A 25,466-nucleotide genomic window follows, 5' to 3' on the forward strand; every position below is an offset into this window, starting at 1 on the left:
TATAGTTGCAAAGACATATTACTTGGCAAACAAAAGACTAGTATTAAACTACACAGGACTATGAAACACAAGCTTAAAATCTAATTGTGCCCTTTTAAATTTACCAGCTTCAATTAGACTGTAGCAATAGTGAATGTCTTTGATTTAAAATATTTAATATGCTTTCCTATAAGTTTCCTATACTTTACCCAAATAAATCAATGTTTCAGCTTTCAGAGTTTCTCTGATAAATCCAATTTCACCTCATAAATTAAAAAAAGGTAATTTTTGCAAGATGGATAAACATTAGGCCCAGATTGCTTTATATAGACTGGATCCCAAGGCAACAGTTTGTCAGTCAACATTCAGCAGCAGAGCCCTTTTTTTTCTCTTGCCTGAGGTTATATCACGCGATATAACCCCACCCCTTTTTATTCTAATCATCAGTGAAATTGGGATGATAGGCCCTTTGGAAGCTTGTCCCTGATTGGTTATTTGGGAGACGCCTCTCTGATTGGCTACTGGGAAATTTCATTTTCAACAGCCAAATGCCTTTTGGCTGTAATATTGGATTTAGGCCATCGGGGACAGCAAAGATAAACAGTTTTTTTTAACACTACTACATTAAATTATATCATTCAATTTTATATTTAATATGCTCACCACTTCGGGGGGTAGTTATCAACGTGTCAACTTTCCTGCCTTCGCCGGCCCAATACGCCCGCCTAAGCTCGCCTACCTTCGCCGCCACGGACCTGAAAAAATACGCCTAAGTTATCAAAAAAAGCTGTCAAAAAGCCGCGGGGCGATGAGCAGCGGACTGTGAGAGTTATCACTCATCCGATCTCGCTGCTCTTCGGCTGTTTGACAGCTTTCTTGCTAGCCTGTCACTAAGCACTCACACTAAACTACACTGTTCTACCCCCTATACCGGCGCCCCCGGAGCCCCCTGCAACTAAATAAAGTTACTAAGCCCTAAACCGCCGCTCCTAGACCCTGCCGCAAGTCTTATAAATGTATTAACCCCTAAACCGCCGCTCCTAGACCCTGCCGCAAGTCTTATAAATGTATTAACCCCTAAACCGCCGCTCCTAGACCCTGCCGCAAGTCTTATAAATGTATTAACCCCTAAACCGCCGCTCCTAGACCCCGCCGCAAGTCTTATAAATGTATTAACCCCTAAACCGCTGCTCCCGGACACCGCTGCCACCTACATTATACCTAGTAACCCCTATCCTGCCCCCCCTATACCGTCGCCCTCTATAATAAAGTTATTAACCCCTATCCTGCTGATCCCGCACCTCGCCGCAAATAAATAAATCATTTAACCCCTAAACCGCCGCTCCCTGAACCCGCCGCAACCTATATTAAATTTATTAACCCCTATCCTGCCCCCCCTACACCGTCGCCACCTATAATAAATTTATTAACCCCTATCCTGCCCCCCCCCACACCGTCGCCACCTATAATAAATTTATTAACCCCTATCCTGCCCCCCACTACACCGCCGCCACTGTAATAAAATTATTAACCCCTAAACCTAAGTCTAACACTAACCCTAACACCCTTTTAACTTAAATATTAATTAAATAAATCTAAATCATATTTCTATTATGAACTAAATGAATCCTATTTAAAACTAAATACTTACCTTTAAAATAAACTCTATTATAGCTACAATATAAATAATAATTATATTGTAGCTATCTTAGGATTTATTTTTATTTTACAGGTACCTTTCAATTTATTTTAACTAGGTACAATAGCTATTAAATAGTTATTAACTATCTAATAGCTTACCTAGCTAAAATAAAGAGAAATTTACCTGTAAAATAAAAACTAACCTAAGTTACAATTACACCTAACACTACACTATACTTTAATAAATTATTCCTATTTAAAACTAAATACTTACCTGTAAAATAAACCCTAATATAGCTACAATGTAATTAATAATTACATTGTAGCTATCTTAGGATTTATATTTATTTTACAGGTAACTATTTATTTTAGCTAGTTAGAATAGTTATTAAATAGGTAGGATGATCTTCAGGGGATTAGTGTTAGGTTATTTTAAGGGGGGTTTGGGTTAGATTAGGGGTATGTGGGTGGTGGGTTTTAATGTTGGGGGGGTTGTATTTTTCTTTTACAGGCAAAAGAGCTGAACTCTTTGGGGCATGCCCCCACAAAAGGCCCTTTTAAGGGCTGGTAAGGTAAAAGAGCTTTTAAATGTTTGTAACTTATTTTTTTTTATTTTTTGTAACTTAGCTTTTTTTATTTTTTGTACTTTAGTTAGTTTATGTAATTGTATTTAATTGTAGTTATTTGTAGGTAGTTTATTTAATTTATTTAATGATAGTGTAGTGTTAGGTTTAATTGTAACTTAGGTTAGGATTTATTTTACAGGTAATTTTGTATTTCTTTTAGCTAGGTAGTTATTAAATAGTTAATAACTATTTAATAACTATTCTAACTAGCTAAAATAAATACAAAGTTACCTGTAAAATAAATATAAATCCTAAGATAGCTACAATGTAATTATTAATTATATTGTAGCTATATTAGGGTTTACTTTACAGGTAAGTATTTAGTTTTAAATAGGAATCATTTATTAAAGTATAGTGTAGTGTTAGGTGTAATTGTAACTTAGGTTAGTTTTTATTTTACAGGTAAATTTCTCTTTATTTTTGCTAGGTAAGCTATTAGATAGTTAATAACTATTTAATAGCTATTGTACCTAGTTAAAATAAATTGAAAGGTACCTGTAAAATAAAAATAAATCCTAAGATAGCTACAATATAATTATTATTTATATTGTAGCTATATTAGGGTTTATTTTAAAGGTAAGTATTTAGTTTTAAATAGGATTCATTTAGTTCATAATAGAAATATGATTTAGATTTATTTAATTAATATTTAAGTTAGGGGGTGTTAGGGTTAGTGTTAGACTTAGGTTTAGGGGTTAATAATTTTATTACAGTGGCGGCGGTGTAGTGGGGGGCAGGATAGGGGTTAATAAATGTATTATAGGTGGCGACGGTGTAGGGGGGGCAGGATAGGGGTTAATAAATTTATTATAGGTGGCGACGGTGTAGGGGGGGCAGGATAGGGGTTAATAAATTTATTATAGGTGGCGACGGTGTAGGGGGGCAGGATAGGGGTTAATAAATTTAATATAGGTTGCGGGGGTCCGGGAGCGGCGGTTTAGGGGTTAAACTATTTATTTAGTTGCGGTGAGGTGCGGGATCGGCAGGATAGGGGTTAATAAATTTATTATAGAGGGCGGCGGTATAGGGGGGCAGGATAGGGGTTACTAGGTATAATGTAGTTGGCGGTGGGCTCCGGGAGCGGCGGTTTAGGGGTTAATATGTATAGAGTAGCTTGCGGTGGGCTCCGGGAGCGGCGGTTTAGGGGGTAATAACTTTATTTAGTTGCGACGGTGTAGGGGGGACAGATTAGTGGTGTTTAGACTCGGGGTACATGTTAGGGTGTTAGGTGCAGACAGCTCCCATAGGAATGAATGGGATGTCTGTCAGCAGCGAACTTGTACTTTCGCTATGGTCAGACTCCCATTGATTCCTATGGGATCCGCCGCCTCCAGGCTGGCGGTTTGAAAACCAGGTACGCTGGGCCATAAAAGTGCCGAGCGTACCTGCTAGCTTTTTGATAACTAGCAAAAGTAGTGAGATTGTGCTGTACTTGTGTGCGGAACATCTGGAGTGACGTAAGAATCGATCTGTGTCGGACGGAGTCCGGCGGATCGAAGTTTACGTCACAAAATTCTACTTTTGCCGGTCTGAAGCCTTTGATAACTAAGACGAATCAGCCTCGCCACAAATACGCTGTGGAATTCCAGCGTATTTGAGGTTGACGGCTTGATAACTACCCCCCTTCTTGTATTAATAAGTCATAAGTTTAATATACATGGATCATATTGTGCCATTTTTCCTGATTATTTTTTATATGAAAAATCAGTATTATTTCTAACATCATACTAGTATAATTTTAAAATGCATTTAAAGTTGTATATTCATATAAAACACTGCATATTTCACATTCAGTACACCTCTTTCTGAGTGCATAAAACATATGACACAATTTATGGGACAACCACACGTGTATTTGTCAGATATCTGAAAAATATCATTTGAAATTATTATGAAGATGTAGGCACAGCATTCCCAAATGTCTGAGATCTAGTTTCTCATGTGCTGTTTATCCGAGCCAACAGCCTTTTCCACTGAGAATGTGTATTCCAATTAGCAGGAGATAATCAATTCTTGCATATACTTAAGCTTCAAATAGTTCATTCCCAGACGTTATGTCTGCATATCTCTACATGATGTCATTACCTGATAATCTTTTACTACATAGAGGAAAGAGCAGGAAATCAAACTTCAAACAAAGTAATATAGTGAACATCCCTTTGAAATACATTGCTTTTACTTACTGTACCAAATGTTTTCCAACTTGTCCCAAGCAGTAGTGAGGGGAGGGGGCAGACCATAGTGAGACCAATTCATATCAAATTTGGTTTTAAAAAATGAAATATTAGATTTTATGATACATCTGTAGTTTATTTAATGTTACTCACAGATACCCTGACATAATCCCCCCTTCCAAATTTAAATAGATGTAGGACAGATGTATTTGAAGTGGCTTAAAGTCAGTGGTACTTGGTGAGTGTATTGACAGTATGTATTATAGACAGCCTTTTATGGAGAGTCCGTTATTTTTTTGTGCCATTATGCTTGTTAGTTAGGAATCTTTAAACTACTATGAGGCCTACTTATCAAGCCGTCAACTGTGCTTCATTCGACGGCACCAATACGCTCACCTGACATCACTTAACATCGCGGTCACGGACCTGAATACGCTCTCAATATTTATAAAGAAAGCTGTCAAAAAGCCGCGCACCAAGAACGGGGCAATGAGCAGCAAACGGTTGTTAACTAAACAGTCATAGAGCTCGCTGCTATTTGGCTTTTTCACAGCTTTATTTATATACTGTCACTAAACACTGCCACTATACTAAACTGTTTAACCCCTATGCCGCCGCTCCCCGACCCCGCTGCAACTAAATAAAGTTATTAACCCCTATCCTGCCACTCCCGGACCCGACCACAACTCTATTAAACTTATTAACCCCTATTCCGCCACTTCCCGACACCGCCACAACTAACTTACTGTATTAACCCCTATCCCTCTGCTCCTGGAGCCCACTGCAACTAAATAAATGTATAAACCCCTATTCCTCTGCTCCCGGAGCCCACCGCAACTAAATAAATGTATTAACCACTAAACCCCTGGCCTCCCACATCACTACCACTGACTAAACCTATTAACCCCTAAACCGCCAGTCCCCCACATCGCCATAAACTAAATTAACCTATTAACCCCTAAACCTAACAACCCGCTAACTTTATATTAAATATTAACTCATCCCTATCTTATAATAAAAATTACAAAGTTACAAAAAACTAACAACTAAGTTACACAAAATAACAAAGTTATAAAATAAAATAAACACTGTTACACAAAATAAAAAATACATTATCAAATATTTAAACTAATTACACCTAATCTAAGAGCCCTATGAAAATAAAAAAGCCCCCCAAAATACCCCCCCCCTAGCCTACAATAAACTACCAATGGCCCTTTAAAGGGCCTTTTGCGGTGCATTGCCCCAAAGAAACCAGCTCTTTTACCTGTAAAAAAAATACAAATACCCCCCAACAGTAAAACCCACCACCCACACAACCAAATCCCCCAAATAAAAACCTACCTAAAAAAAACCTAAGCTCCCCATTGCCCTGAAAAGGGCATTTGGATGGGCATTACCCTTAAAAGGGCATTTAACTATTTTTCCTTGCCCAAACCCTAAGCTAAAAATAAAACCCACCCAATAAACCCTTAAAAAAACCTAACACTAACCCCCGAAGATCCACTTACAGTTTCTGAAGACCAGACATCCATCTAACGAAGCGGCAGAAGTCCTCATCGAAGCCGGCAGAAGTCTTCATCCAAGCGGGCTGAAGTCTTCATCCAAGCCGGCAGAAGTCTTCATCCAGACGGCATCTTCTATCTTCATCCATCCGGCGTGGAGCGGCTCCATCTTCTTCCGAATGAAGGTTCCTTTAAATGACGTCATCCAAGATGGCGTACCTTAGATTCCGATTGGCTGATAGAATCTATCAGCCAATCGGAATTAAGGTTAAAAAATCCTATTGGCTGTTGCAATCAGCCAATAGGATTGAGCGTTCATCCTATTGGCTGATCCAATCAGCCAATAGGATTTAGCTCGCATTCTATTGGCTATTCCAATCAGCCAATAGAATGCCAGCTCAATCCTATAGGCTGGTTGCATCAGCCACTAGGATGAAAGCTCAATCCTATTGGCTGATTGCAACAGCCAATAGAATTTCTTCAACCTTAATTCTGATTGACTGATAGAATTCTATCAGCCAATCGAAATCTAAGGGACGCCATCTTGGATAACATCATTTAAAGGAACCTTCATTCGGAAGAAGATGTCGTAAGAAGAGGATGCTCCGTGCCGGATGTCTTGAAGATAGAGCCACTCCGCGCCGGATGGATGAAGATAGAGGATGCCGTCTGGATGAAGACTTCTGCCAGCTTGGATGAAGACTTCGGCCCGCTTGGATGAAGACTTCTGCCAGCTTCGATGAGGACTTCTGCCGCTTCGTTGAGGATGGATGTCCTGTCTTTAGAAACTGTAAGTGGATCTTCGGGGGTTAGTTTAAGGGCAATGCCCATCTAAATACCCTTTTCAGGGCAATGGGGAGCTTAGGTTTTTTAGATTAGGTTTTTATTTGGGGCGTTGGTTGTGTGGGTGGTGGGTTTTACTGTTGGGAGGTATTTGTATTTTTTTTACAGGTATAAGAGCTGATTTCTTTGGGACAATGCCCCGCAAAAGGCCCTTTAAAGGGCCATTGGTAGTTTATTGTAGGCTAGGGTTTTTTATTTTGGGGGGGCTTTTTTATTTTCATAGGGCTCTTAGATTATGTGTAATTAGTTTAAATATTTGATAATTTATTTTTTATTTTGTGTAACTTAGTGTTTATTTTTTTTTTGTAACTTAGTGTTTGTTATTTTGTGTAACTTAATTGTTAGTTTTTTGTAACTTTGTAATTTTTAATATTAGATTTAAATTATTTGAGTAGGGTTAGGTTTTTAACTATATAATATATTTAATTTAACTTGTAGTTTATTGTAATTTTAGTATAACAGTTAGGGTAGATTAATTATTAGTTTAATATAGTTTAATGATTTTTAGTATAACAGTTAGGGTAGATTAATTATTAGTTTAATATAGTTTAATGTAATTTTAGTATAATAGTTAGGGTAGGTTAATTAATAGTTTAATATAGTTAATAGTTTAATATAGTTTAATTTAAATCTAAAGGTAAATTTTAATTTATTATAAGATAGGGATGAGTTAATATTTAATATAAAGTTAGCGGGTTGTTAGGTTTAGGGGGTAATAGGTTAATTTAGTTTATGGCAATGTGGGGGGCTGGTGGATTAGGGGTTAATAGGTTTAGTAAGTGGTAGTAATGTGGAGGCCAGTGGTTTGTGTCGGCGGTGTCAGGGTGGCAGATTAGGGGTTAATAAGTATAATGTAGGTGGCAGCAGTGTAGGGGGCGGCAGATTAGGGGTTAATAAGTGTAGGTAGGTGGCGGCAGTGTCGGGGCAGCATATTAAGGGTTAATAAGTATAATGTAGGTGGCGGCGGTGTAGGGGGCGGCAGATTAGGGGTGTTTAGACTAAGGGTATATGTTAGGGTGCTAAGTGTAAACATAAATTTTTTCTCCCATAGGAATCAATGGGATATCGGGCAGCAGCGAACATAAGCTTTCGCTGCTTTCAGACTCCCAATGATTCCTATGGCATCCGCTGCCTCCAGGGTGGCGGATTGAAAACCAGGTACGCTGGGCCGGAATAGTGGCGAGCGTACCTGGTAGATATTTGTTAACTAGCAAAAGTAGTCAGTCATCAACTCAAAAAGTGACATCTTAGTAGCACTACTTGGATTAGAGGTAATTTTACATCCCAGTCTTTACCCGTTTCACTCACAAACTTTTTGAGGATTTTCACAATGGACTGGTTGTAACGCTCTACACCACCACTTGAGGCAGCTCTATATGCAATATGGAGCTTTCTTTTGACCCCTAGTATTTTCCACATTTTGGTCATCACTTCGCTAGTGAAGTGGGTTCCCTGATCGGATTTGATTCCTTGGGGCAAACCAAATCTGGAAAACATGTGGTTCATGAGCAAAGCTGTGCATGTTTCAGCACTATTGTTAGGTGCACTGATGCACTCTACCCATTTAGTGAATAGGCACGTTACTGTCAACATGTATTTGTTGCCTCTTGATGACCTTGTTACTGGACCAATAAAATCAATTTGTATATCTGACCATGGCATTACCATCCCCCTTTTCTGCAATGGCGCTCTACAGGGAGTGCAGAATTATTAGGCAAATGAGTATTTTAACCACATCATCCTCTTTATGCATGTTGTCTTACTCCAAGCTGTATAGGCTCGAAAGCCTACTACCAATTAAGCATATTAGGTGATGTGCATCTCTGTAATGAGAAGGGGTGTGGTCTAATGACATCAACACCCTATATCAGGTGTGCATAATTATTAGGCAACTTCCTTTCCTTTGGCAAAATGGGTCAAAAGAAGGACTTGACAGGCTCAGAAAAGTCAAAAATAGTGAGATATCTTGCAGAGGGATGCAGCACTCTTAAAATTGCAAAGCTTCTGAAGCGTGATCATCGAACAATCAAGTGTTTCATTCAAAATAGTCAACAGGGTCGCAAGAAGCATGTGGAAAAACCAAGGTGCAAAATAACTGCCCATGAACTGAGAAAAGTCAAGCGTGCAGCTGCCAAGATGCCACTTGCCACCAGTTTGGTCATATTTCAGAGCTGCAACATCACTGGAGTGCCCAAAAGCACAAGGTGTGCAATACTCAGAGACATGGCCAAGGTAAGAAAGGCTGAAAGACGACCACCACTGAACAAGACACACAAGCTGAAACGTCAAGACTGGGCCAAGAAATATCTCAAGACTGATTTTTCTAAGGTTTTATGGACTGATGAAATGAGAGTGAGTCTTGATGGGCCAGATGGATGGGCCCGTGGCTGGATTGGTAAAGGCCAGAGAGCTCCAGTCCGACTCAGACGCCAGCAAGGTGGAGGTGGAGTACTGGTTTGGGCTGGTATCATCAAAGATGAGCTTGTGGGGCCTTTTCGGGTTGAGGATGGAGTCAAGCTCAACTCCCAGTCCTACTGCCAGTTTCTGGAAGACACCTTCTTCAAGCAGTGGTACAGGAAGAAGTCTGCATCCTTCAAGAAAAACATGATATTCATGCAGGACAATGCTCCATCACACGCGTCCAAGTACTCCACAGCGTGGCTGGCAAGAAAGGGTATAAAAGAAGAAAATCTAATGACATGGCCTCCTTGTTCACCTGATCTGAACCCCATTGAGAACCTGTGGTCCATCATCAAATGTGAGATTTACAAGGAGGGAAAACAGTACACCTCTTTGAACAGTGTCTGGGAGGCTGTGGTTGCTGCTGCACGCAATGTTGATGGTGAACAGATCAAAACACTGACAGAATCCATGGATGGCAGGCTTTTGAGTGTCCTTGCAAAGAAAGGTGGCTATATTGGTCACTGATTTGTTTTTGTTTTGTTTTTGAATGTCAGAAATGTATATTTGTGAATGTTGAGATGTTATATTGGTTTCACTGGTAAAAATAAATAATTGAAATGGGTATATATTTGTTTTTTGTTAAGTTGCCTAATAATTATGCACAGTAATAGTCACCTGCACACACAGATATCCCCCTAAAATAGCTATAACTAAAAACAAACTAAAAACTACTTCCAAAACTATTCAGCTTTGATATTAATGAGTTTTTGGGTTCATTGAGAACATGGTTGTTGTTCAATAATAAAATTAATCCTCAAAAATACATCTTGCCTAATAATTCTGGCCGCATCCTTCAACATATGCGGCCAGAAGGCGTAGTCACGCAATATTTCATACGTTAATTTGACACCACGATGGCCAGATGTGGGAGCACCATGGGCATGTTGAAGCATGAGACTTCTGAACTTGGTGGGTACCACCCATTGCTGGATGCCAGTTTTGGAGGTTCTAATTAACAAACCATCCTGTAACTTGAATTGTGATTTGGATTTCATTAAGATTCTAAGATCTTCCTTGCCAATACCGTCCTCTTTTGAGATCGGGTTGCTTTCAGGATCTGTTTATAAAAGGTGCCTACAATGGTGTCTTCTTTTTGACTAGTTATCAGGCCCTCACTAGGAGAATCCTGATTCCATTGTACTAGGTTAGGCTCACTCTGTTGTTTAGCCTGGTTTCTGGTAATGGCTTCTACCTGAATTGCACCCATTAGGTGGTCGATATTAAGGAGTTCTCCAGTTTTGGCTCCTTGTTTGGCTAATGAATCTGCAAGATCATTGCCTTCCTTATCAGGACCTAGAACCCTAGAATGACCCTTGGTCTTTTTCCAGTGTATGGTTAAATCATTGGACACCACTAGATTATCAATCTCGCAGAACAACTTGCCATGTTTGACTGGTTTGTTGTTAGTTTTCTGCATCCCATTTCTTTTCCAAGTTGTCAGGTATTCAACAAAACTATCACGCACATAATTTGAGTCAGTAATGATCACAAATTCATGAATACAGTGTTCAATAGCCATCTCAATGGTTTTTAGAACAGCAGTTAGTTCTGATACTTGACTGGATCTTGGTCCAATGTTAAAACCTTCAGAAATATTTGGGAATCCATTTGCCCAGGTTATACCAATGCCGACGACTAATCTGCGCTCATTATCAATAGTGGCATGGTAAGAACAACCATCAACACATACCCAAGGTAATGTTTGGCACTGGTACTCATTATATATTTTATATGGGGAAAGTAATTGTTCCTCCAGAAAATCATCTTCTAATAACTCTTCCCCATGATCCTTAGCAGTACAGTCGTGGAGCTCAGCAAGCCCCTGTGTGACTGGATTCTTTTTATTCTGCTTGTAGCGAATTTCCAAAGGCCAGCCTTGTAAGGAAAGAGTCCAGGCTGTTATGCGGCTATTAGACAAATTTCCATCTCTTTTTCTCTCACTTTGCAAATATAGCAAAGGATGGTGGACCGTTTCTACAATAATTTTCTCGCCCTGTATATAGCTGCAGAAATTTTCTAGCGCCCATACAGTTGATAAGAGGGCTTTTTTGCAATCAGTAAATTTTATTTCTACTGGGGATAAAGCTTTACTCGCATAAGCAATGACTTTACTTAAATTATCATGCTTTTGGTACAAAACAGCACTCATGCTTATATATGTATAACCTGTCTCTAAGTAGAAAGGTTTACCCCCTTCAGGGTACGCTAAGCAAGGTGCTTGAGTGAGCTCTTCAGCTCTCTGATGGCTGTCTCTTGAGACTCCAGTGCCATTTCACATCCTTCTTTAGAAGAAGTAGCAGTGGTTTAGCTAATTCTGCATAATTATCAATAAATTTGCGAGAATAATTCGTCATACCCAGGAATGATCTCAATTCCTTTAAGTTAGTTGGGTTCTTAGAATTTATTATATCTTCCACCTTTTTCTTCTGAGGACTTAGCCCTTCAGAAGTAACTTCATGTCCCAAGAAGTTTACACGAGTGCGGCACCATTGAGCTTTTTTGTAGGGATAATTTTTTGTAGGGATAATTTGACACCTGCCCTTTTAAGTTGGCTGAGGATGTGTTTAAGTTCTGTGATGTGTTTTTCAAAGTCTGTGCTTTTGATTAAAACATCATCAACATAAGATAAAGTCCCCCTTTCCAGTGCATCAGGCATAGCCTTATGCATGAATACAGCAAATTCATGTCCTGAATTTATGTATCCAAATGGGAGTCTCTGGAATGCATACTGAACCTTTTGGAATGAGAACGCAAGCTTATACTGGTCCTCCTCATGTATCTTTATGGTCCAATATCCCTGTGCACAATGAATGGCAGTGAATATGTTGGATCCCTGCATCTGTGCAAGGCACTGGTCAATATATGGCACAGGCCAGCCAGACATGTACACTCGTTTGTTTAGCTGTCTTAAATCAGCACTCAAACGCCATTGTCCATTGGGCTTAAGAACACTTAGAATAGGATTGTTATAAGAGCTATGCACCTGTATGATAATATGGTATTTGCTGGTTCGATTTCAGGGCTGCATTTTCATCCTGAAATACTTCAGGGTCCCCCTTTATCATTGCCAACGTATATTTGATTATGGGGAGTATTTAAAACTAAAAACAGGTGCTTCACTGATGTATTACCTATAGATATAGATAATAAGCACTTAGCTGTGATGTTATAGCTTTTCGACTTGTCATCCAGGTTGTGAACACAGTGGTCTTGGGGAGAAAGATATTTAATCACTTTGGGTTCAGCAATTTGCGCTAATAAGCCACTTAAAGGAGTCTGATCATCTATTTGTAGGATAGTGATTTCAGGTATAGAGTCATTCCTGAAATGCATCTCCACAGCATCTGGCTTCTCTTCCACCACGTGACAGTTATGCCGGGTGTGAGATATACCGGACCACTCATAATTAATAGGTCTTTTTACTTGTGACCAAATTACATTATTTATGCAATCAATTATGGTGCTTAATCGCTTCAGGAGAGCACTACCAATAATTAAACGATCAGTTGGCAGATCCACTATAATGACAGGGTGTCTTATTACCCTGTTCCCCAGCCTCAATTTTAACCATGCCGTACCGTAGACTTTGAGAGAGTCACCCCCAATTCCTATTAGTGAACCATCAAGCTCTTTTATTTTAGGTTTGTGGGGTGTTAGCTCATTTAGCTGTGTGTAGTACCTGTGGGATAAAATAGTTGCCTGAGATCCAGTATCAATTAATCCCAGGATAGGGTTGGAGATTGAATCCTGGAGCTCAGCTAATACATAATATCTCCCTGCAGTTTCTACCATTTCACACATAAAATTGGCATGATTACACATCTGTGGACTTCGCCACGTGTTACCTGAATACGCCATGTTACCTGATGCAGAAGAAACTTCATTCTTACCAGTCCATCCCTCTGTAATAGGATCGACAGGGTTCCTGTGTACTGCATCTGTGGAAATAAGGTTAAGAGAATACTGCAAAAGAAGAGATTTGTTAGAGCTTTCAGGCTGAGGTTGCTCGTCATTACAGCTAAATTGTCCGTTTCTGGTCTTTGATTCCCTTTTAACCCCCTGTTCACCAGACTGCTGAATAGAGTATAACTTTGTACTCTCTTTGATCAGCCAGTCCAATGAACAGTGCTCATCAAAATCTCTAGCCAAATCAAGCTTGATGTGCGCGGGCAAGGCTTCGAAAAATAAATTCACAAATTCTGAGCTTTCAAATATGGGGTAATCTTCAGCCATACTATACGCACTTTTTAGTACAGAAAGGAATTTAATTAATTGGGCTTTGATTTGCGCAACATTTCAAACCATATACAGCTATTTTCACAGCGGTTTTAGTGTGATATGGCCCAAATTCTTTTCTGCACTGATTTTTCGTTTCACTCCAGGATTGAATATTCATATCCTTTAGTGAAGCAAAGAATTTGTGATGTTTACCCTCAAATACCCAGGGCAAAAATTAAATTTTTGACTGCTCACTAATAACATTATTAATGGATAAAGCATTTTCATAAGTCACTAAGAGGTCAATTATAGAATTGGCTCCCTTGTTGGAAAACTTAGGTACTGCACTTCTTAAAAATTTAATTTTTTTAGGGGTGTCATATATCTTATTAGATGTATCTTGGGCTTTCCTAGGGACCTTTTTTCCCTATCTGTCCTTCTACTATGGGGAGACCCCCTACGTACTTTAGTGCTACATAAGCTATTTGGGTAGCTGGCTCCGCCCTCTGACTCACTACTAGAGATGCCCTCCCCCTCCTCTGAGGTATAGCAGTTCCCTGAATTTATAACATGAGGTGACTGTCTATTAGGGAAGTATATTTCTGACCCAATAGGGGTCCTTTGTTTAAATTCTTCACTAAATTTCTGCAGTTCATTTCTTATCAATTCTGTAAGGGATGTAGAATTATCTGCATTATCCTCATTGCTAATAGAGGGGTTTTCATTATGACGATATTGTCTTTTTAATTCACTAAGTTCTTTCTGGCTTTACGCAAGTTGTTTATTTAACTGTTGTATTTTGGCTAGTCAGTTTAGGTTATGCTTATCTAAGGGCGGCCATGTCTTGCTTAAATGTAACAATTTAATTTTCGGCCATTTCTAAACTCTCCGCACTTGCGTGATGAGCAAATACCATTATCTAGCCCCTTTATTTGTAATTCCTTTTCTATAAGAAGTGTAGACATTTCATCAATAATGCATATTACAAGGGGCCAAGATTTTAGTATTAGTTCAGCCCGTTTTTTTAGATTTTTGCATTGATTAATTTATAATAATTCTTGGAATAATTCACTTTTTTTATTCCACCTTCCATCATCAATAGCAATATTTTTAGCCTTAATTGCAAGCATATCCATATAATCATTTAAATCACTCGCAATATTAAACCTCTTTTTAATGTAGCCTATAATGTCCATCTATCTCTCTGAGTGAGGGGTAATCTTGGGGAACATATTTCAACACTATGTATAGAATTAATTGATTCACTTCTAGTAACAGACATTATTATATTGGCTCAGTATTTAGTTAAATTTAAACGCTAATACAATTTTGACTAACAAGTGAAAAAAATATCACCTAGATTACGAGTTTTGTCGGTAAAAACTTGCGGGGCTAACAAAGCCTTTTTTTTCCAGTGCTCACTTAAGCCAACGCTGGTATTACAAGTTTTCTGAATGGCCTCAGAAAAGTGAGCGTTGAGCAAATTTACGGGGATACCGATTACCTTGTGAGTATTCATCTCTTTGGGGATAATTATTTACCTGGGTATGCCCCCCATTTTGAGCATATTCTCTCTGCGCCTCAGCCCGTGTTGGGGGAGGGGCAGAGTTAAAACTTGGTGGGGAAGGCCTGTTTTCTCGGGCCACTTCCGCATAGGTTTTCTTGTTAGACTCCAAATTGAGGGGGCTAGGTAACACCCTAGTTTCTGCCACAATTTTGATACTGTGTTTTGATTCTCTTTTAACCCCCTGTTCACCGGACTGCTGAATAGAGTATAACTTTGTACTCTCTTTGATCAGCCAGTCCAATGAACAGTGCTCATTAAAATCTCTAGCCAAATCAAGCTTGATGTGCGTGGGCAAGGCTTCGAAAAATAAATTCACAAATTCTGAGTTTTCAAATATGGGGTAATCTTCGGCCATACTGTACGCATTTTATTAGTACAGAAAGGAATTTAATTAATTGGGCTTTGATTTGCGCCACATTTCAAACCGTATACAGCTATTTTCGCAGTGGTTTTAGTGCGATATGGCCCAAATTCTTTTCTGCAATGATTTTTCGTTTCACTCCAGGATTGAATATTCATATCATTTAGTGAAGCAAAGAATTTGTGATATTTACCCTCAAATACCCAGGGCAAAAATTCAATTTTTGACTGCTCACTAATAACATTATTAATGGATAAAGCATTTTCATAAGTCACTAAGTGGTCAATTATAGAATTGGTTCCCTTGTTGGAAAACTTAGGTACTGCACTACTTAAAAATTTAATTTTTTTAGGGGTGTCATATATCTTATTAGATGTATCTTGGGCTTTCCTAGGGACCTTTTTTCCCTATCTGTCCCTCTACTATGGGGAGACCCCCTATGTACATTAGTACTACATGAGCTATTTGGGTAGCTGGCTCCGCCCTCTGACTCACTACTAGAGATGCCCTCCCCCTCCTATGAGGTATAGCAGTTCCCTGAATTTATAACATGAGGTGACTGTCTATTAGGGAAGTATATTTCTGACCCAATAGGGGTCCTTTGTTTAAATTATTCCCTAAATTTCTGCAGTTCATTTCTTATCAATTCTGTAAGGGATGTAGAATTATCTGCATTATCCTCATTGCTAATAGAGGGGTTTTCATTATGACGATATTGTCTTTTTAATTCACTAAGTTCTTTCTGGCTTTACGCAAGTTGTTTATTTAACTCTTGTATTTTGGCTAGTCAATTTAGGTTATGCTTATCTAAGGGCGGCCATGTCTTGCTTAAATGTAACAATTTAATTTTTGGCCATTTCTAAACTCTCTGCACTTGCGTGATGAGCGAATACCATTATCTAGCCCCTGTATTTGCAATTCCTTTTCTATAAGAAGTGTAGACATTTAATCAATAATGCATATTACAAGGGGCCAAGATTTTAGTATTAGTTCAGCCCGTTTTTTGAGATTTTTGCATTGATTAATTTTTAATAATTCTTGGAATAATTCACTTTTTTCATTCCACCTTCCATCATCAATAGCAATATTTTTAGCCTTAAATGCAAGCATATCCATATAATCATTTAAATCACCCGCAATATTAAACCTCTTTTTAATGTAGCCTATAATGTCCATCTATCTCTCTGAGTGAGGGGTAATCTTGGGGAACATATTTCAACACTATGTATAGAATTAATGGATTCACTTCTAGTAACAGACATTATTATATTGGCTCAGTATTTAGTTAAATTAAAACGCTAATACAATTTTGACTAGCAAGTGAAAAAAATATCGCCTAGATTACGAGTTTTGTCGGTAAAAACTTGCGGGGCTAACGAGCGCTCACTTAAGTCAACGCTGGTATAACAAGTTTTCTGAATGGCTGCGTTAGCCTCAGAAAAGTGAACGTTGAGCAAATTTAGCTCCACTGCTACCTGTAATACCAGCGTTGCTTACGGTAGTGGTAAGCTGGCTAAAATGTGCTAGAGCACGATTTCCCCATAGGAAACAATGGGGCTGAGCTGGCTGAAAAAAACTAACACCTGCAAAAAAGCAGCGTCCAGCTCCTAACGCAGCCCCATTGATTCCTATGGGGAAACACTTTCTATGTCTACACCTAACACCCTAACATGAAACCCGAGTCTAAACACACCTAACCTTACACTTATTAACCTCTAATCTGCTGCCCTCAACATCGTCGCCACCTGCATTATACTATTAACCCCTAATCTGCCGCTCTGGAAACCGCCGCCACCTACATTATCCCTCTGAACCTCTAATCTGCTGCCCCTAATATCGCCGACACCTACATTATATTTATTAACCCCTAATCTGCCCCCCCAACGTCGCCGCAACCTAACTACACTTATTAACTCCTAATCTGCCGACCGGACATCGCCGCAACTATAATAAATGTATTAACCCCTAAACTGCCGCACTCCCGCCTCGCAAACAGTATAATAAATTGTATTAACCCCTAATCTGCCCCCCCAATGTCGCCGCCACCTACCTACAATTATTAACCCCTAATCTGCTGACCCCAATGTCCCCGCTATTATAATAAAATTATTAACCCCTAAACCTAAGTTTAACCCTAACCGTAACACCCCCCTAAGTTAAATCTATTTTTAATAAATCTAAATAAAATTACTAGAATTAAATAAATTATTCCTATTTAAAACTAAATACTTACCTATAAAATAAACCCTAATATAGCTACAATATAAATAATAGTTACATTGTAGCTATTTTAGGTTTATATTTATTTTACAGGCAACTTTGTATTTATTTTAACTAGGTACAATAGCTATTAAATAGCTAATAACTATTTAATAGCTACCTAGTTAAAATAATTACAAAATTACCTGTTAAATAAATCCTAACCTAAGTTACAAATACACCTAACACTACACTATCAATAAATTAATTAAATAAATTAACTACAATGATCTAAACTAAAATACAATTAAATAAACTAAACTATAGTACAAAAAAAACAAAACACTAAATTACAAAAAATTAAAAATATTACAAGAATTGTAATCTAATTACACCTAATCTAAGCCCCCTAATAAAATAAAAAAGCCCCCCCAAATAATAAAATTCCCTACCCTATACTAAATTACAAAAGTAATCAGCTCTTTTATCAGCCCTTAAAAGGGCTTTTCGCGGGGCATTGCCCCAAAGTAATCAGCTCTTTTACCTGTAAAAAAAAAATACAAGACCCCCCAACATTAAAACCCACCACCCACACACCCCTACTCTAAAACCCACCCGATCCCCCCTTAAAAAAAAACTAACATTACCCCCCTGAAGATCACCCTACCTTGAGCCATGTTCACCCAGCCGGGCACCGATGGGCCAGAAGAGGACATCCGGACCGGCAGAAGTCTTCATCCTATCCGGGCAGAAGAGTACATCCGGACCAGCAGACATCTTCATCCAGGCGGCATCTTCTATCTTCATCCTTCCGGAGCGGAGCGCAGCCATCTTCTATCCAGCCGATGCGGAGCCATCCTCTTCTTCCGATGTCCTAAAGCAGAATGAAGTTTCCTTTAAATGATGTCATCCAAGATAGCGTCCCTCGAATTTCGATTGGCTGATAGGATTCTATCAGCCAATCGGAATTAAGGTAGGAAAAATCTGATTGGTTGATGCTATCAGCTAATCGGATTGAAGTTCAATCCGATTGGCTGATTGGATGAGCCAATAGAATGCAAGGTAAGATAGCATCAACCAATCGGATTTTTCCTACCTTAATTCCGATTGGCTGATAGAATCCTATCAGCCAATCAGAATTAGAGGGACGCCATCTTGGATTACGTAATTTAAAGGAACCTTCATTCTGCTTTAGGAAATCGGAAGAAGAGGATGGCTCCGCGTCGGCTGGATAGAAGATGGCTCCGCTCCGGAAGGATGAAGATAGAAGATGCTGCCTGGATGAAGATGTCTGCCGGTTCGGATGTCCTCTTCTGCCCGGATAGGATGAAGACTTCTGCCGGTCCGGATGTCCTCTTCTGGCCCATCGGTGCCCAGCTGGGTGAACACGGCTCAAGGTAGGGTGATCTTCAGGGGGGTAGTGTTAGGTTTTTTTAAGGGGGGATCGGGTGGGTTTTAGAGTAGGGGTGTGTGGGTGGTGGGTTTTAATGTTGGGGGGGTCTTGTATTTTTTTTACAGGTAAAAGAGCTGATTACTTTGGGGCAATGCCCCACAAGAAAGCCCTTTTAAGGGCTGGTAAAAGAGCTGATTACTTTTTTAGTTTAGTATAGGGTAGAGAATTTTATTATTTTGGGGGGGCTTTTTTATTTTATTAGGGGGCTTAGATTAGGTGTAATTATATTAAAATTCTTGTAATATTTTTTTATTTTTTGTAATTTAGTGGGGGTTTTTGTACTTACTAGTTTAGTTTATTTAATTGTATTTTAGTTTAGATAATTGTATTTAATTTATTTAATTAATTTATTGATAGTGTAGTGTTAGGTGTATTTGTAACTTAGGGTAGGATTTATTTTACAGGTAATTTTGTAATTATTTTAACTAGGTAGCTATTAAATAGTTATTAACTATTTAATAGCTATTGTACCTAGTTAAAATAAATACAAAGTTGCCTGTAAAATAAATATAAATCCTAAAATAGCTACAATGTATCTATTAGTTATATTGTATCTATCTTATGGTTTATTTTATAGGTAAGTATTTATTTTTAAATAGGAATAATTTATTTAATTATAGTAAATTTATTTCGTTTTATTTAAATTATATTTAACTTAGGGGGGTGTTAGGGTTAGACTTAGGTTTAGGGGTTAATAACTTTATTATAGTAGCGGTGACGTTGGGGGCAGGAGATTATGGGTTAATAATTGTAGGTAGGTTGCGGCGATGTTAGGGAGGGCAGATTAGGGGTTAATAAAATGTATTATAGTGTTTGCGAGGCGGGTTTAGGGGTTAATACATTTATTATAGTGGCGGTGATGTCCGGTTGGCAGTTTAGGGGTTAATAAGTGTAGTTAGGTGGCGGCGACATTGGGGGGGGCAGATTAGGGGTTAATAAATTTAATATAGGTGTCGGCGATGTTAGGGACAGCAGATTAGGGGTTCATAGCTATAATGTAGGTGGCGGCGGTGTCCGGTCGGCAGATTAGAGGTTAAATCATTTTATTATAGTGTTTCCGATGTGGGGGGGGGGGCTCGGTTTAGGGGTTCATAGGTGGTTTATGGGTGTTAGTGTACTTTGTAGCACTGTAGTTAAGAGTTTTATGTTCTGGCGTTAGCCCATAAAACTCTTAACTACTGACTTTTAAATGCGGTAGGAGTCTTGGAGGTAGAGGCTCTACTGCTCACTTTCTCCAAGACTCGTAATACCAGCTTTAGGCAAATCCCATTGAAAAGATAGGATACACAATTGACGTAAGGGGATTTGCGGTAGCCTCGAGTCGCGGAAGAAAAGTGAGCAGTGAACCTCTACCTGTCAAACTCGTAATACCAGCATTAGATAAAAAGCAGCGTTGGGACCTCTCAACTCTGCTTTTTAAGGCTAACGCAAAACTCGTAATCTCGCCGTATATATTTTCAAAAATATTAATATTAATTTTGAAATATGAAAAATCAATTTTTTTGATCAATTTTTCAAAAAATTATTTTAATAATATTTCAAGATATTAATATTAATTTTTAAATATTTACTCACAAAAAAATTAATAATTTTTTTTTAGAGTAATTTAACTTTTTTTTTTAAATAATTTCTATTTACTACAAATATATTATATCAATGTGATAAATTTAATAATGGCTGGGTTATAATACAATATATTTAATAATTATTCTTTTATACAAACCCCCAATAAAATGCATATATGAAACAATTAAAATTCATATAAATTCCTAAATTCTTTATATTAGTTAAAGTTATAAACACGATGAATTATATTTATAGAAAACCAGATTATGAATCAAATGATCCACACTTATGCTGTTATAATATTCTATACAAAGATCATAAAAATATACCTTTACAAATTACCTTATTCACAATAATCTCCCAAATCAGAGTTGCATTAAAATAGCACAATATGGACCGCTAACTTTCACAGTTCCTAGTTAAACAATATAACAATATACTTTAACAGCCAATTTCTATGCCAAGTTATCTGAGTTGAAATAAATTCTTATTTATCTACAATAAGGCAAATTTTTAAATATATTTATATAGTTGCAAAGATATATTACTTGGCAAACAAAATACTAGTTTTAAACTACACAGGACTATGAAACACAAGCTTAAAATGCTAATTGTGCCCTTTTAAATTTACCAGCTTCAAGTAGACTGTAGCAACAGTGAATGTCTTTGATTTAAAATATTAAATATGCTTAACAGTTTTTTATACTTTACCCAAATAAATCAATGTTTCAGCTTCCAGAGTTTCTCTGATAAATCCAATTTCACCTCATAAATTAAAAGAGGTAATTTTTGCAAGATGGATGCAAATTAGGCCCAGATTGCTTTATATAGACTGGATCCCAAGGCAACAGTCAGTCAAATTTCAGCAGCAGAGCCCTTTTTGTCTCCTGCCTGAGGTTATATCAGGCAATACAACCCCACCCCTTTTTATTTTAATCATCAGTGAAATTGGGATGATAGGCCCTTCAGAAGCTTGTCCCTGATTGGTTATTTGGGAGACATCCCCTGATTGGCTACTGGGAAATTTCATTTTCAACAGCCAAATGCCTTTTGGCTGTAATATTGGATTTAGGCCATCGGGGGCAGAAAAGATAAACAGTTTCTTTTTTTTAACACTGCTACAGTAAATTATATCATTCAATTTTATATTTAATATGCTCACCACTTCTTGTATTAATAAGTTATATGTTTAATATACATGGATCATATTGTGCCATTTTTCCTGATTATTTTAATATGAAACATCAGTATTATTTCTAACATCATGCTAGTATTATTTTAAAATGCATTTAAAGTTGCATTTGATTATGTTCTTATATTCATATAAAAACACAGCATATTTCACATTCAGTACACATCTTTCTGAGTGCATAAAACATATGACACAATATATAGGACAACCACACGTGTATTTGTCAGATGCCTGAAAAATAAAAAGAATAGGTTATTAATTCTTAAAATAAATTGGACATTTGAAATTGATTGTATAGCTATTTGTTCAATACAGCAGACATTTCTCCAATATTATCAGTTTCAGATCAATACATATATATATATATATATATATATATATATATATATATATATATATATATATATATATATATATATATATGTTTTTAATATGATCTGTGTATTTTAAATTATTATGAAGATTTAGGCACAGCATTCCCAAATGTCTGAGATCTAGTTTCTCATGTGCTGTTTATCTGAGCCAACAGCCCACTGAGAATGTGTATTTCAATTAGCAGGAGATAATCAATTCTTGCATATACTTAAGCTTCAAATAGTTCATTCCCAGATGTTACGTCTGCATATCTCTACATGAGGTTATTACCTGATAATCTTTTATTACATAGAGGAAAGATCAGGAAATTAAACTTTAAACAAAGTCATATAGTGAACATCCCTTTGAAATAAATTACCTTTACTTACTGAACCAAATGTTTTCCAACTTGCCCCAAGCAGTAGTGAGGGGGGCAGGGCCATAGTGAGACCAATTCATATCAAATTAGGTTTAAAAAAAAATATATTAGATTTTATGATACATCTGTAGTTTATTTAATGTTACTCACAGATACCCTGACATAATTGATGCCCCATCGCTTCTGGTCCGCCAGAAACAGAAGTTAAGAAGCACCGTAAGGGGGCAAACTGAAATCATCCTGTATTATGACGCCGGGGTACTATAACGCCAGGTTGCTATGATGCCGGATTACTTTGACGCCGGGTTGCCTAGTCATGATTATTATGACGCTGTTGTCACAGTCAGTCTCAAGTCATCTTTGATGCCTCGTGCTGGTTTTCGCATGCCGCGTCACTCTCAACGCATCATTCTCACGTAATCTTTGGTGCCCTTCTTCATTTAAATTCCATTCAGTTTCTCTTACTCATTGCCCTAGTACTGAGTCTATCTCATGGGTGTGCTTTGTACTAATATTTTGGATATCGAATTCTGGCTTGTGACTCGGACCTCTTTTGACCATTCTTCTGCCTGCTAATTTTACTCTGTTTGTTGCCCAATTGGTTTTGACCTTGGATCTCCCTGACTAAGCTTTTGGACTCTGATTTTCTTTCCTATGAACGTTTGGTTTGACCCCATGGACTTTCAACTCTGCCTTGACAATTCCTGTCATTTCCTGGTACATAGCTCCTTCCTTTCCTCCTGGTGCTCAGTATCTTCCTCCAGGGTCCTAACGCTAATATTCCTAAGAGTTTTCATTATCAATCCACTTGATGCAGGGATAACAAGACTACTGGCTAGGATTAGTTTGATAGTGAAATATCTGAAGGATCCTAACATCCCGATCTGATACGATCGGGATGATTGACAGCCCCAGAAATGGTTGTGCAATGTTAAATGCCGACATCGTATGCTTTCGGCATTTAGCGAGGTCGAGCGGACATGATTAGCTACAGAGAATCATGTCCGCTAGACCAATAATAAATCTGCCCCATAAATGATAACGAGATGGATAGATGATAGATAGATGATAGATAGATAGATAGATGGATATATAGATATATAAATGACAGATAGATGATAGATAGATAGATAGATATATGATAGATATATGATAGATAGATAGATAAAGATAGATAGAGATAGACAGACAGATAGATAGATGAAATATAGTTGATAAATAATAGATGGATAGATAGATAGATGATAGATAAATAGATAGATAGATATGCAGATTTTATAAAATTCAAGAAATGATGTGTCAGGATGATGTGATTTTCATATTTTTGGTAAGTTTACAGGCATATCAGAATTCATAGAAACCACAGAAGTTAGGTGAAGTATCATGTTAATATGACTGAAGCGATTGGCATTTTCTGTGTGTGTTCCACCTCTTGCACCCACGTCATAAACATTAGATTTTGCTGTAAACAGACAAAAATGCTTTGGGGGGGGTATTTGGTATTTGAGGCTTTTGTGTAAGATTACAATTTAATAAAATGCACTGGAAAATGTAAAGACATAAATTACCGTTAGAGAAGTGACAATATTACTGTAATTGACTCACTTCATATATATTTTATTTTCCTGAGTTACTGCTCACTGCAAAAATGAGGTTACCACATAAGAATTAAGAAGCATAAACTTGCAGATAACCAAAGGGATGCACATAGCGCTATACTGTGGTTGGCAAGAAAAACAATCAGGTGCTGGAGAAAACAATGTTACTAAGTTTTCTGTACTGTAAACTAAGATAAACAAAAAGTACAAATTAGATTGGGGCATATCATTTATTAAAAAAAAGCTTGTTCAAAGGAATATGTTTTTAATTACTCTGTATGTGCATCATGAATGATTTATCAAGTATGTTTTCTTTATTATTAATTTATTATTACTATTTTCTTTCTTTGTACCCTTATTAAACTATATTGGAATTGCCTTTGATATTATTGGCGATATTCATACTCGCCCATGGAACGCCTATGTTAATCCCTTTTTACGAAAAAACAACAATTACGCTTTGTATTTTGTAATTAGAAGTACGAATTTCTATATTTTCTTTTTGCACATCCAGTGTACTTAAAATAAGATTTACACTGTGCATATTTAATATGATTTATTTATATGTAATTAACATACAATTGTTATGGTTTTGGAAAAAAATATACGATTTTTGGTGAACAATTTTGCTATGATTTTTGATGCACCTTAACAAAACAATATTTTCCTGAGTATTTTCATGTGAGTGATTCAATTATTAATTTTTGTATGATTTTTAAATTAGGATTTTCATTGTGCACTTGTGTAATGTATGCATCTCCTTCCCATCAGGGTTGGAACTACAGGGGGTGCAGAGGTCGCAACTGCGACCGGGCTCCCAAGGGTGGGGGTCCAGCTAAAAAATTTTTTTTAAAAAAAATTTCAATAAAAAACGTTAACCTGCCACTGCCTGCACTGATATCATGTGAGTGTGACATGATGCTTCACTAGTGTTTCTGTCTCTGACTACAGGGGTTAGTGTTTCTATTTTACCCATTGGTGTTTATGTGTGTGTGTATGTGTGTATGTATGTATGTGACTGTGTGTGTATTTATGCATGTATGTGTGTGTGTGTGTATGTTTGTGGAACAAGCAAATTACAGACCTTGTTACTACAGCATGGGGGGGCGGGGGGTAAACAGTGTCACTATACAGTACCACTATATACAGTACAGGGGGGCTGGACCATGTCACAGACTACTGTGGTCACTTTATAAAGTACTGGGACGGGTAGGGTCAGGCCAGCCATCTCACCGGCAGATTACAGACTGTATCACTGATTCACTATATACAGTACTGGTGGGTTAAACAGTGTCACTATATACAGTAATATGGGGTCAGACTATCTCACAGACTGTGGGCACAGGGT

The sequence above is a fragment of the Bombina bombina genome, chromosome 4 (genome assembly GCF_027579735.1).
Source record: "Bombina bombina isolate aBomBom1 chromosome 4, aBomBom1.pri, whole genome shotgun sequence".
NCBI classification, from domain to species: Eukaryota; Metazoa; Chordata; class Amphibia; order Anura; family Bombinatoridae; genus Bombina; species Bombina bombina.